The sequence below is a fragment of the Dipodomys merriami genome, unplaced genomic scaffold (assembly GCF_024711535.1).
Source record: "Dipodomys merriami isolate MVZ:Mamm:240054 unplaced genomic scaffold, mDipMer1.0.p SCAF_614, whole genome shotgun sequence".
Lineage (NCBI taxonomy): Eukaryota > Metazoa > Chordata > Mammalia > Rodentia > Heteromyidae > Dipodomys > Dipodomys merriami.
Genome location: NW_027206196.1, coordinates 445127 through 458224, shown reverse-complemented (window position 1 = coordinate 458224; position 13098 = coordinate 445127). Strand labels below are relative to the sequence as shown.

General features: G+C 37.0%; 1 long non-coding RNA gene across 1 annotated transcript; it reads right to left on the bottom strand.

Moving 5' to 3' along the window:
• Positions 1-1663: 1663 nt before the first annotated feature.
• Positions 1664-12741, bottom strand: LOC138814827 (uncharacterized). Its single transcript, XR_011368102.1, has 3 exons — positions 12671-12741; positions 10926-10998; positions 1664-3570 (listed from the first exon to the last, which is right to left on the bottom strand). It is a non-coding gene; the product is annotated as an uncharacterized lncRNA (long non-coding RNA).
• Positions 12742-13098: the final 357 nt, after the last annotated feature.

The following is a 13098-nucleotide window of genomic DNA, read 5'->3' as shown; positions in this document are numbered from 1 at the left end:
TTACTGTTTTCTGGGTCCTTCCCACATAGCATGTTTTTTCTGAGTCTTCAAACACCATGCTGTGTACTGAGTCATCCCAAAGGGTGCTATGTTCTGAGTCCTTGAGAAGAGTGGGCTGTGCTGGGTTTTTCAAAGGGTGCTGTGTGCTTAGTCCATTACACAATGTACTTTATGCTGAGTCCTTCAAAAGTGCTGTGTGCTAATTCATCCCAAATGGTGCTATGTGCTGACCCCATGAGAAGGGAGGGACTGGTGAGTTTTTCAATGGGTGCTGTGGCCCAGTCCTTTACACAGGGTACTTTTGCTGAGGGCTTCAAAGAAGGCTGTGTGCTGAGTTGTCCCAATGGGTGCAATATGCTGCATCCTTGAAAAGAGAAGAATGAGGAGAGTGCTGTCTGCCGAGTCCTGTAGACTGTTTGCTCTGTACTGTCTTTCAAATGGTGCTGTGCTGAGTTCTTCCACAAGGTGTTATGTGCTGAGTCCTTCAAAATTGTGCTATGTGCTGAATTTTTCAAAGGGTGCTGTGCACTGAGTGTTTTACACAGGGTGCTACATACTCAGCCCTTCAAAGTGTGGTGTGTATGGAGTCTTAACCCAGGGTGCTATGTGCTGAGTCCTGGGAAAGAGTGCTACGTGTTGAGTTTTTCAAAGCGTGCCATGCACTGAGAACTATACACTGCGTGCTATGGACTCCTTCCTTCAAAGGGTTCTGTGTGCTCAGTCATCCCAAAGGCTATTATATGCTAAGTCCTTCAAAGGGCACATTGTGCTGAGTCTTTTACTCAGGGTGCTTTGTGCTGTTTTTTGAAGTATGCTGTGTGTTGAGTCATCCCAAAGGGTGCTATGTTCTGAGTCCTTTAGAGGTAGTTTTCCCCAATAATCTCTCTCAGTCTTTCAGTCTCTGTCTCTGTCTCTGTCTCTGTCTCTCTGTCTCTCTCTCTCTCACTCACTGGGTCACTGTGCATGTTCTTGATATGTGTAGTGGAGAGGCTTGGAGGAGAGTCACCTCTAGTGGTGGGGCTGAGGGGAGATTCGATCCCCTGAGCAAGTGCTAGGGTTGGCGGGGAGTGCTGAGCTGATGTGAGGCTGTAATTCCCATGGCCTAGAAGCCTTAGGGCCCAGTCAGGGCTGCTCTTGTGGGAAAGGGTAGGGGGCAGAGCCAAGGGGAAGAGCGTTCTGGGCAGAGGGGAGGAGGAAGCAGGGCCCAGGGGCCACACTGTGGAGGCAGCAGTGGCCAGGGTCTCGCAGGGGTAGGTGCACCTTCGCAGAGGGTGTGTGTCATCCTGCGAAAGGAGTGGAGGTAGAGAGAGAGAGAGCAGAGAGGAGCGAGTACAGGCACGAGGGGAAGTGGCTTCATATGCTCCGTTTGTGGATCAGTAGAAAAATAGCCAAAATGAGAATAAAGGCAACAAATGTACAGCCAAGAAAAATAGAGTTTGAATAAAGGTAGAGTCAATAAAGGTGCAGCCAAGTGTATAGGACGCCTTGAACCAACACCCCCTTCCTGCAGGCATGCTTCCATGAAGCTTATGCTTTGTCTGGCACGATCTCTCACGCAGATTCAGCAGGAGGTGTCATGGCATTTCTTCTTTTTTAAAAATTTTTTTAATTGAAGCTCATGAATGTCTCCATGCACAGAAGAGACAAATCTAAAGATCATCCGGAAAATGACTGGAAATGTAAGAATAAGAATTGGGAGAATTGATCTGACAATGGCAATTATAACTATTACACTAATCCAATCCAGAGGATTGAGGGCCTCCTCGTTATGCTTAAATAATGCTTCCAAAGATTGTAAAATTTTTACATCTAAATGAGCTTTACTACCTGCTATAATTTTGTCCTGTAAAGATTCCATAACATGAGAGATATCTTTATCTCTCCAAACTCCTAACAAATGCTTTTTGGTGGCATTCCAATTAAAAGAAAAGTTATATTTTAGAGCAGTAAAACAGATATATTTAAAACTAGCATGACATTTAACTGAGAGTTGTGTTTTTAAATTTTGAACTTCCTGACCTATAACCAGAACCACTTCCTCCAGAGCATTTATTTACATTTCTAACTTTTTATCTACAATTTGTTGTTCTGCTAGGGCTAATGAAACATTTTTGCTTAAATCAGTAACAAAACGAGCAGTGTTTACTTCATTTACGAAGGCTGCTGTAGAAATCGCTAGAGCTAATTATTGTTATTAGAGCACTAATTCCTAAAATCAAGGCCTCAACAAAGCGTTTTGGCTGCAACATAATATCCAGAATTTTCAGCATTTGTAAAGCAGAATTTTTAAACCAATTGTCATTTTATAGATCTACAGGTAACATTACATATGAAGGTCTTTTTAAAATAAAAATTACAGAATAAGTTTTATCTAGAGAAGAAGTAAGACAATTAGTAAAAATACAATCCTTACAGCTAATATAATAAGATTTTCCTTGATTAATAATGATTAAATTATCTAGTTTTCCAGCTAAAATTCCCATAGGATATCCCACACATGCTCTTACCCCAATTGCAGTACTCTTAGTTTCTTTGTGCTTTTTCAGTAAAATCATGTTTGTTGCTGCAAAAAGTCTGAACAAATCCAGATGAATGCCCATTTTATTGTGAAAGGGAGAGTGACTCACCAAAATGGAAGCCACCCACCCTGGAGTGAGCCATCTTTTCAGGGGTTCCCCATGAGTATCAGGAGCATAGCCATTAAACTTTCCTGAATTATGTTTTAAGTAGGCAGCATAATCATAATCAGGGTTACCAATGGAAAAATCAAAAATACTATCTGGTGCCCCATAGGTTGTAAAAAACAGGCCTTTTGAAATCCACATTCCCACAATTATGGTGAGGTAATTAATACATCCCCAAACTGATCTTTGTCATGATATTTTTGTAGGCAGTTACCTAAATTTTTATTCCTCTTGGGAATGAAAAAGGATTCATTATAAGTATGAAAACCTAATATGCCAATTTCCCACATCAATCTTTTTTTGAACTTTTTATCATTGGATTGATCATCAGTCAAAAAAGTTCTATAGTTTATAGGCAAACACCCGGGGATATTTTCTCCTGATTGCGTTATGCAAATTGGAGTGGTATCTGTCATTCCTTCATAATTAATAGTTTGAGAAGTCATATGAGAATTAGAATAGTCCTCCAAACTCCCTAGCAGATCACTATTATTTTTCATTACTTGTATTATATCCTCATCTCCCCCATCCCACGGGATGTAGAAGAGGAGGATTAGGAACATATGCCCAGTATTGTTCTCCTGAAACAGACACTGCCTGCACAGCAATAATGGCAAGTATAGCAAGAAACTTAATTTAAACAGTGATAGTCTTTCCTGTAGAAACAACAATCTCCTCCGCAGAATGAGTGAGCTTCTTAATTTGTTCCCAGGTTGGTGGTTGGGCTTCTTTTGTTGCCATGGCCTGTTGAGGAGAAAGGTGAAGACTTTTGAGCTTGTGCATCGCCTTCTTCATTTCTTGCTTCTGGGTTTTTATTCGCCTGGGTTTCTCTTATTTTTCTAGGGCACACGAGTCGGGTGAGATTCCAGATGGGTGACTCGGCATCCTGTGGAAACACACATGTATACCCTCTTCCCGAGGTGATTAATACATCTGGCCCTTTCCTGGTGCCTGTGAGCAAATCTTTCCTTTTAACTTTTGGCTGAACTTTAAATCCAATTTCGCTCCAATGTTTTTGCATAAGTGTAAGGTTTTGTTCATTAGTATTAAGGTGATTATTTACAAATATGGTTAAAGCTAAAATTACAGCAATAATTTCCGTCTGTTGCTCTGAAATGTCAGATGCCCTTTTAATAATAGGGAAGTGGTCTGGAATGTATACCACTGAAGTTCCATTTGATGACCCATCAGTAAAAACTGTTAGAGCTCCTTCTAAAGGTGTTGTTACCACTAATGGAAAAATGGTTTTTACCTCTTCCACAAAATTTAATAAAGGATATTGAGGAACATGAAATTTTATTTGTCCTGTATAATTTAATAATGCTAATCCCCAATTCTCATCATTCTGTAATAATATTTTAATTGTTTTTTATTATAAGGCATAATTATATTATTCATTTCTTTCTCAAATAACTCTCGGGACCTACTCCTTGCCTTGACAATGAGTTGGCTGCACAAATATACATAAGAAGCTATCATTCTTGTCTGACTGTGAGGCAAGTGAAGCCATTCCAGGACTCCATCTTGCCATAAACATCTTTTATGTGTATAAGATGTCTTTAACATTATAAAATCCCAGTCTTTATTATAGTCCAATTGGACCACTTTTGCTTGTAACTTTTCTTCCACCAATGAAATTTTTTCTAACATTATTGGAGTGAATTGTCTCTTAGATTTAGGATTAGAATCCCCTTTTAGGGCTTCAAACAATGGGTGTAATTCTCCTGTTGTAATTTTCAAGTAGGGTCTAACCCAATTTATGTTTCCTAGTAATTTTTAAAAATCATTTAATATTTTTAATTTATCTAGCTTGAAACTCATTTTTGTGACATGATGTATTATATTTCCTAAATAATTTAAAGGTGTATTATGTTGAATTTTATCTGGAACAATAAGCAAACCAAAGTTGGTTAATTGCTCAATGGTTAATTGTTAAAATTTGTTCGGTTAAATGTTTACTTTCAGCAGCTATTAAAATATCATCCATATAATGAATAATATAAGCATTAGAAAATTCTTCCCCAGTTTTTTGTAAAGATTTATCCACAAATTTTTGACACAATATAGGAGAATTTTTCATGCCTTGTGGCAAGACCTTCCACTGATATCTCTGCCAGGGCCTTTTCAAATTACATGAGGGCACATGAAATGCAAATCTTTGAAAATCATTAGGATCCAATTTTATTGAAAAAAATTCCTGAAAATCAATGATTATTATATAATGTCCTTTAGGAATAGCAACAGGAGATGGAAGTCTTGGTTGAAGAGCCTCCATATCATGCATGGTGTTATTAATGGCTCTGAGGTCTTGTAACAACCTCCATTACCCAGATTTCTTTTTAATTACAAAAACTGGAGTATTCCAAGGGCTATTGGATTCCTCTAAATGTCCTTTCTGTAATTGCTCATTTACCAATTGATCTACAGCCTGTATCTTCTCTTGAGTTAGGGACTACTGATCAACCCACACAGGCTGATGATTTTTCCATGATATTGCATCAGCAAACTTCTCATCAGCGGCCTCTTTGAAAAAATTTGTACACTAAAGGAATCTGCAGTAACTAATTTTAGTTCCATGTTTTGCATAATGTCTCTGCCCCATAATGTAAGGGCAAAGCAGATACAATATAATGTTGAAAGTTTCCAAATCTATTTTCACACTCCCACTTTAAAATTTTTGAACTTTGAGCAACATTGTTAGCCATACCCAATCACATTAATATAGATTCTGTCTTCATAATTGGCCAGGATGAGGGCCCGTCTTTTCCTACAATACATGTTGGGTCTGGCCCTGTGTCCAAGAGACCTTTAATTGGCTTTCTATCCACTTTTATAGTTTTTATGGGTCGGTCCTTAGAAATAGATTGTACCCAGGCCACAGTTTCTGTGGAACTGAAACCTCCTGTACCTCGATCTTCTTTTAGGATTTGATTTGGAAGATGGACATAATTTAAAATTAAGATTTGAGCTTTTTTTTGATCCATATGTATTTGCATATTTTCTTTTAAAGACCTTACCATTACTTTAATTTCCCCTTGATAATCTGCATCATCTACTCCTGGTAATACCTCAAAATTTTCTTATAATTTGAGCTTCTACCAACTATCAAGTCCACAGTTCCTTCAATTACAGGACCATAAACTTGAGTGTTTATTAGCTGAACACCATACATGATAGAGATAATGTAATCTCTTTTTCCTGCCAGATCTAACCCTGCACTTCCTGGAGTAATTCTTGGCAAATCCCATACTGTAAATGGGGAGACAAGGGATTTAATGGATCTGATCCCTTTGGGGATTTTTGTGTAACAGTAGGTGTTTCCCCTCTTTCGTTTACGGGGCTGAGGGAGCACACCTATTCTTGTTTTTTGTCTCCTTTTCTTCTGCTTTTAGGAAAATTCTATCCTTATGATATTTTGATCTACACTCATTTTTCCAATGATTGCGTTTCTTTCATTATGGACAAAGTCCAGGCGCTTTACCCTTTTTATTGTTACTAGGTTTATTTTGCTTTTGTTGACAATCTTTACTCATGTGTCCTGACTGGCCACATGAAAAACAGACCCCATTTCTGGCCTGAGGTCATTTCTTATGTAATATTTGTTCATAAGCACTGAATGGTTCTCCTTTCATTGCTGCAGCATATGCCATTCCTTGAATGACTGCTGGTGAGGCATCTATGCATGCTTTAACATTATCTTGCATTGATCCCGTCAGTAAATGTAAAGTACTTAATACATAACTTTTCATACTGGTTACCTCCTCCCTCATTTTTCTCACAGTTTTCCTTCTCCTCAATACCTCTCAGAAGTTGTTATGTACATTTCTCATATATTGTCTTGTGAGCATTGCTATTGCATTGGTTTGCCCTTTGTCTTTTTTCTCACTATTTTGTTTTTCCTCTTCCATTCCCTAATTAAGGTAAATGTATACACAAAATACAGGGTATCAAAATCAAATACAATAGAGGATAAACCATACGGAGAAAACCCAAAAGAAAATAGAAATCACATACTACATTAAAAACAGCAACCGCAAGCAAAAAGCCTCTGTTTCCATATCTTGGAGTTCATTTTGCTCTGCATCAGCTTATATGGTAATATATATGCATAACAAAGCCACTGGAAAAGAATAGTTGTATGGATACTATATCATGAAAACAACGTTAACTGTTTCTGATGGTAAAGGTGGAATTAGGATTGGTGAAATTGCGATTCTGATAAACTAATCTCAAAAGAGTTTTACAATTATGACAGGTAAATTTTAATTCTTCAAGATTTTTAACAACTTAGCCTATTAAGAAAATTTAAAATTGCCTGGGAAAGAGGCTTTCATGCAAAGAAATCCATGGAGACTTAGTGGAGAGAGAGCAATGTGGGTGAAGATGGCTCATTAAACTAAACTAAACAAACAAACAAACCAATAAACCTCAGAAAACTTGCTGGGAATCCTGTAGGTTCCCTTGAAAATGTCCTTACCCAGGAAATATACTTTCAGTTTGTAAAACAAGGTTGTAGTGGAATTTAAATTCAAAGTTCTTTAAAGAAAAAGACATGAAAATTTGTGATTTGACCTTTAATTACCAAACTGTAATTCTCTGAAAAATATATTTTGAGTCAAAATATTTAGAGAGAAAGTGCCCTGCACAATGAATGAATGTATTAGGTTTATATTATTCTGTTTGTAATTCTTTCCACACTGTCTTTGCACATGAAGCACTGAAACGCAGAAAAAAAAATCTAATAGGATAATTCAAACCAATGATTTCAAATTTCTAAGAAGCTCACAAAAAATAATATCCTTATTAAGATGAGATAGTGAACACTTCTCTTATTACATAAGCCACAAATTTTGGGATCAGAAAAGAATTGAGGAAATGGAAAAGGTAACAAAACTCTTCTTAGAAGCTCTAGCTAAACATCTTGGCTTCAACAGTGGAGAGAGGACAAAACTTTATGATATAGATTCTCTTAATATTTTAGCTACCTAAAGTGATTTTACAGAGCCTATTTGGCTCACTACGATGCAGAACAGTTTGAATGAAGACATGAAAATAAATTCCACATCCGAATGAGGCAACTTAAAAGAGTTTTAAACGAGAAAACATGAACATGGAGCAATGGGGGAGACTTTATAGTCCTTCAGCTTCCCTAAACTTGAAGCCAAGAAGCCGTGATTAATTGGAAATCAGGAAAGAGCTAAGAGGAGGACATAGAAGTAGGACATAGAAGCATTGTGCTTTGTAACAGACACTCATCCAAGGTATGGGTGATTTAACTCTATTCTCCTCGATACATCTTGTTGAACAAATGCAAGACCAAGAGAAAAATAATCAATTGAAATAATTTTGCAAAGAATAACTTCACTTTTCCTGATATTTTATCTAAGGAGAGACTTAAGAGAAAAGATAAAAAGTGGAGTATACTTTGGTTTCGTCAAAGCATCTTGTTACCAAAATATATTTTTGAGGTTAGAAACGATTGCACCAAAAAGTGGACTACTTATTTTTGTGGGCAATTTAGACACAAAAAGACTTTCAAGGTAAAAAAAAAAAGAAAAAAGTAAAAAAGTATAGCCAAATATTTGTGATCACGGCTTCTTGGACTGGTTTTTTGGAGACAAAGTTTACATTAGAGTTTTTCCTCATTAACATAGAAGTTGGGTATTCATGACAACCAAATTCAAGGGGGAAGTTTAATGGACTCGCTAGGAAAGTACATAGAAAATCCTAAAGTGGTGCTGTAGCTCAATAGGTAGAGTGCTTGCCTTGAGCTGAAGAGCACAGGGACAGCAGACAGGCCCAGAGTTCCAGTCCCACGACCAACAAAATTAGTAACAGAAACTGAGAAAATCTTGATCGTTCATCTTATATAATGGGTGGGAGTAGAAGGGTAAGAAGAAATCTAAATGGTTCTACATCTATGGCCAGGCAAATGTGTTAGTGATATTCTTGGTGATAAGGATTACAAGTGAAAATGATGGATTTAGGGAAAAAAACTCTCTGATAGTTCTAAAGTTTATATTAAACAGAGGCAAAGATTGATCTCTTTAGATATCATCAAAATATCCATGACCATGAATATGAAAAAGAATGATAAAATTGGGGGCATTATTAAAGGGAAGAGGAAAAGAAAAGTTATGACATAAGTGTAGCAATGTGAGCACCAATGTTGACAAGATTGGAAGAAAGAGATAAGGAAACAAGAAAGTAATAAAAACAGATTTACAGAAGTAAAGAAAGGAAAGAATTCGCAGGAAGAAATGGTCAAAACTGTTACAAAGACATTGAAGGAAATATGCTATTTGGATTTGAAAACTAAAAGGACATAGACAAATTCAATAAGAACAATGTTTTGGTGAACTGGTAGAGATGTAAGTAGTATTGATGAAATTTTGAGATATGAATGTGAAGCCATAAAATTCTAGATCCATGAATTCAACAGATCTTTTTTTATTTTAAATGTTGGGAACAAATGCTTTTATCCTGACCTTAGGAGTATTATACAGATGTAACTGTCTGTGAATATTTTTGAAGACTATTTAACCAGGAGATTATGGATTGAACTATAGCACAGACAAACCTAATTTGCTCTACAGTTCCAATGAGTGACCCATGTATCTACATCACTTTGCGATTTTACTGAAATATCGTTAGATAGGTTTGGTCATCTTATCAGGCTATTCATTATAAATGTAAGACAAGTAATACCAAGTATAGGTTGAACATACAGTTTTACTGATGTTACTGAAGACTCCGCAAATTGATTCTTCTTTAGAATAGAAAATGCCTCAAAAGCCATTGATACGTCATAACTGCCATACACTCTATTTAAATATAATTCTTTTTAGGGATATCTCCATGCTGAAATAACCTTCTCAATGAAACTGCCACACATTCTTATATGTAGGAAGTGCTCTTATAAACTTCAAGCTTTTATTGGATGGAAGAGTTCAGACATTACCATCACCACAAGGATTAAATGTCTAAAAAGAAAAGACATTTTTAATGCCTTTCTTTCATTTTCTGATACACATATGCATGTAGGGAAGGATTCTGATATAACAATAATACAATGGTGACTTGTAATAACACAACATCTAGGATCTAGTGTTAATTCAGTTACTTACTAATTAGCTCCAACCTGTGTGGATATTTATATTTCTCCTGGGTAAACTAATGAGCTCCAAGAAAATGTCCCTAAGAGCCTTTCAATTCAAATATCACTGTTTGTCTCAAAATGCCTTAAATTCTACATCTTCAAATGTTGGCATACAGTTATATTGTGGAACTTTTCTCCTCAGAGAGTAAGTACTACCCTATTGCTTAACATGGACAAAGTACCTTCATAAATAGACTGTGTGTTTGCAAACAAGAAGTGGTAGCTGAACAATATTTTTAGCAGTTTGTACAGATGAAATGGAAATAGAGCAATCAAAAGGAACATTCAAAAAAGACAAAGGCACAAAATAGAATATGCCAATTAAATGCTGACGTACAATTTCAAATAATGTGCTCAGGTGTGAGGGTGTGTTCAAAGTACACCGTCAGACAATATAGTTGGATATCTTGAGAAAAAACTACATTAAACTATCATGGAATTATCATACAAGTAGAAACCTGTTACGCTGACTCTCTAATCAGTTACAGCATCAGCAATTTAGGGAGTATTTTCCAAGAGCATACTGAGAAAAAGAGGGCTCATCACAACTAGTGTTCAGGTTGAACTAACAACAATCACATAACGTTTCTTATAAGTCTTCATTTATTTTAGAGCATTAAAGTGGGAAAAAGCCAAATAAATATTTTGCATGTATCTAAATTAAGTGGGACGTATTATATTGGTCTCTCTTTAACTTGGAAGTTATAGGTTATGTCTTTCTATACTCTAAGTTGGGACAATGATCTGCTTTCAGTTATTTTCTTCTCTTCCCCTTCTTTTGCCCTTCCACTTAAAGAGACATACTTGAGCTTGCATTTCTAATTTCAAAATTATCTGAATTTCTCCATACTTCTCGCAGCCTCCTATATCTTTCTCAAGGGAATATCTTCTTACTGCCATTTTTTATCCCATATGATAATGGATATGTTCTTGTCTAATTCAGTGCAAGATACACATTAGACTCATCCAGATATCTCAACACTTGTAGCACCATAAAATCTTATCTTACTTAGAAATCAAGATTTTAGTATGTCTGGGGAGCTGACATCTGTCATTTTTGAATGACCATAATTGATACTTACATGCAAGCAGGTTTTATACCAATATGCCTCTCAGTAGATCAATGAATCGGCATGTCCATTGAGGCGCTGTGGGCTGTGGCAGGGACAAGGAAGAAAAATGGTTGGCTACCCTCGGTTATTAATCCTTGGCCCCGGGGCTGGCAGGATAGAGAGTTTCCCTGCATAGGATAAGCATTTTTATAGGAATTCCTTTATTGTCTATTTTTAATCTACACACTCTTGCACAGTGCTTTCCTTTTTACATTTATGGCAAATTCCTGGTCCTCTCTTGTTAACATCAGTAGCCTTTTTACAATTCTTCTTTACATGTCCCGTTTGACCACATCCAAAACATTTTAGATTAGATGGTTTGTAATGCATGCCAGGTAGTGAGCATAGTTTCAGCAAACCACTGAATACGCCGGGATTCGGATGTAATTTCTTTACATGCCCTTATATGTAGTTACATCCCCAGATTCTTTAATAGGCAATAGGGCTCGTCTACAGTCCTCATTAGCATTCTCATAAGCCAACATGCCCAGTAGTTGTTGCAGTACAGCCTTGCCCACAACAGTATGTTCCAAGGTCAGTGTCAATCATGATAAAAATTTAACATAGGGTTTATTAGGTTTTTGAATTACTTTAGTCCAGGAGCCATAATGCTCTCCTGCCAGCCGAATCCTCCCCCATGCCTCAATACCAATGTCTCGTAACTGCTCATGGATCTCTTCAGGAGAGTTCACTTGCATATGAGCATCTGCATATTGTTCTGTCCCACTCAACATGGGACAGGTTATGACCTGCAGGTGTGGATTATTGCTCTGTGCATTTTGTCTAGTCCTTTCTGTATATAACTCAGTAAACCAGATTTGCCATTGTAGGTATTCAGGTTCCGTAAGCAAGGCTCTACAAAGCATCTTCCAATCTTCGGGAACAAAATTATTATAATGTCGCTGATGCGCATTAAGCAATTCCTTAACATAATGAGACTGAGGACCATACATCACTGCCTTCTTTAGTTTACCAATATCATCGACAGCAACACCGTCATATCTGGCTGGTTGAGCAATACCATTCATAGGAGGTGGTCAAATTACAGGATAAGAAAAAATAGGCATTTCATCATCAAATTCACTGTCTGAGCCTTCTGTTTTGTGAGGGAGTGACGCGGTAAAAATTACTTCAGCAAGCAGAGGAGCCGAAGGCTGTTTTACTTTCACTTTCTCAGATTCTCCTTTCACTCTGCTAATTTCTAACTCCATATGTTGTAATCTTGATAAAATCAACTCCATTTGCTCAGACATTCTATTTATGCTTTCAGTTTATTCCTTTTCAGCTTTCTTTACCTCTGTTTTTTTCTCTGTTAATTGTGATGCAGCCTTATCTATTGTGTCCTTGACTTCAGAGTCCAATATAAAATCTACAATAGAAGGCGTGGCCTCTTTCTTTAAGTCCACTATTAATCTTTTCTCATTTAAAGCTTTAAAAATGCTATTTAAAATAGCCCAAATGGACCGAAATCTAGCAGGAATCCTTTCCCCTTCTCGAACAGCTCTTTCTACATTATACTTTACTCATTTCTAATTATCAACATCTAACGTCCCTTTGTCGGGGAATCAAGGATTCCATTCCCTAACTACATTAATACACATTTCTATGTCAAAAGAAGAAATAGTTACACCATAAGCAGCAAGTAAATATTTTAGCATATGTAAGTATGGAGTAGACTTAACTTGTCCCATCACCATGTAATTAAAAGTACTTACCTGAATATCCCTTCCTGTATTCATCACTGCAGGGTTCCTGTTTGGGTGCCAATTGTCAACGTCTCAGGCATTGGGGACCCTGGGTAAGGGTCGCAAAATCACCAGGACACAGGGGTTGCAGAGTGCAAATAGCAATTGCCACTGCATGCTGTGTTTTATTGCTAGTGGGTATTTAAGGACAAGCAAGTATTATCTTTGCCAAGATTTAGTCAGGAGACATTCACACAAAGAATTTCAACAGATACAATTTTGCTTAAACTATGTGATAAGTCTTTGTACATTTTTATCTAAACTATTTTAGAGAAAGCTCAAACCACTTCCCCATACTCAGGAAAATGCTTGACTAGCTGTTCGTCTATGCTTAAGTAAGCAGAAGAGCTACTTCCTCAGCTCCCAAGAGTCTGACAAGAGCTTTGAGATAGAGAGAA